This window comes from Trachymyrmex cornetzi, unplaced genomic scaffold (genome assembly GCF_001594075.2).
Source record: "Trachymyrmex cornetzi isolate Tcor2-1 unplaced genomic scaffold, Tcor1.1 scaffold652, whole genome shotgun sequence".
NCBI classification, from domain to species: domain Eukaryota; kingdom Metazoa; phylum Arthropoda; class Insecta; order Hymenoptera; family Formicidae; genus Trachymyrmex; species Trachymyrmex cornetzi.
This window is the reverse complement of record NW_017299973.1, coordinates 9,092-11,184: the sequence shown is the minus strand read 5'-3', so window position 1 is coordinate 11,184 and position 2,093 is coordinate 9,092.

Here is a 2,093-nt window from a genome sequence, read left to right as displayed (position 1 = left end):
TGCTTAAATTTTAAAATTCCAAACATTGTATGTAGGTAATTACATTCACAAGTTACCTTTCCAGAATGGCTGATTATAGTCCTAATGAGATTGTTGATTATATTAGTTATTATATTAGTTTTAGGGGAGTGTCGTAGCAATTACAATGCAGCATCGAGGCTTTATGCTCAACGTTTTCCTGAAAGGCGACATCCAACTGATATGACAATACGTAGTTTAGTCCAAAGAGCTCGCAATGGACATCTTGTTCGTCAACGTCAACATCATGAATATGACGAAAATGATGCGCGAGCTGTAACTATTTTAGCAATAGTTCACCTTAATCCTCATGTTAGTATTCGCCAGATTGAAAGGGAAATAGGTATACCACAAAGAACTGTTGTTAGAATTTTAAGAGCTCTAAATTATCACCCTTTCCACATCACTCTTACGCAGGCTTTACAGCCTAATCATCATCTGATGCGTATTGCTTTTTGCCAATGGGCTTTACAAATGTTACACGATGATCCTAATTTTTTTGCTGACAGTGTCAGTGAGTGGCAAGGGGACTCACGATAATCAAGTATCCCGACGTGAGAGGCAAGGGGACTTACGATAATCAAGCACCCCGACGTGAGAGGCAAGGGGACTCACGATAATCAAGCACCCCGACGTGAGAGGCAAGGGGACTCACGATAATCAAGCACCCTAAAGGAAACAGAACTTACTACGTCCACGTCGTAGTTTCCGGGTAACGCTAAAAGTAAGATGAAAGTGCTTTTGACCTTGATATGACCTTCAAAAAGTCAGGTCGAAAAACTAAAAAATCCCTATGCTCATGTAAGTGTATATTGTTTAAGTGCCATTGTTTAAGAGCCCATTGTCAAAAAACAGGTTCTGCGGTCAAAAATAGGGTTTACTAATAAAAAAATGCGTTATGAGCCTCAAACAACCTTGAAAATTGACCTCAAGGTCAAGCTAGTCAAAGTGATTTACACTTTTACAATTCATTGACTTTTTTCAAGCATTATGCACATTTGTGTTACCCAGAAAACCACGTCATTTCAGAAAAAGTACACCAGATCGTTTTTCAGGCATTTGACCTTCATTTTTTACCTTTCCAAGGTCGCAAAAACAATTTTTTCGTAAGACAAGATGTAAAATTTTCCGCTCTTTCGAAATCCGCAGTCAAAAATAGGGTGTCCCATTTAAAAAAACCATCGTGACCTTGAAATAACCTTCAAAATTGACCTCAAGGTCAAAACTAATGGTACAATTAAATGACCCCCTCTGCTCTGGTCAACTTTTATCTAAACCATTTTTTTGTAGATACCTTAATTTGGAAGATATTTGGGTCCATAGATTAAAATGACTCACCCTATATTTAATCTCGAATACTGTGTAAATCGTCTCATTTCCTCCTTAAACAAAATGAGCGATAATATCAACAAAAAATTTTCGCGACTTCTCGCTATCTCGTCCACTGTCACGAAATCTGCGAACATGCGAAAAACGATGTATGATGACGAATCCTTCGACCGCAACGATATACTCGATTGCGAGTTGATCGCTTTGGTTTTCGAAGAACATTATTTGTGTATTTCGTTTAACACTAATAATAAAACTATATTTTAACATATAAAAAAGTATTTTATATATCTTTTATATATATCTTTACATAAAGGAGAAAAAGGAAACTCACGCTGACGCAAACATTAAGGAAAAAAAATATTTTTAATAGCCCCGCGATGTGTAGCCTGAAAAAAAAGGAATATGAAAGTGAATTAGAAAAAATATTGTTATTTATAATGTATAAAATTATGAAATTTTGAGGTAAAACGATAGATTCTTATGTTACGTCCAACCCTGAGTATTGGCGAGAGAGGAAGATGGAGAGGGTACGGAAGGACGGTTGACTCAATCTCACAGGTATACGCACGGAAGCGTACAGCTGTGAGTCGTTCGCACTCTTTTAAAGTCCCAGAATGAGAGTCAACGTCTTGAAGAGACGCTATGACACCTGTTTCAATGGACAGTGCGAGCGTTGGTCCTACTTTTTAGATCAAGGAACTTAATCCTTTTGACCTGGGATTGTACCTCGTGCAATCTTAGGC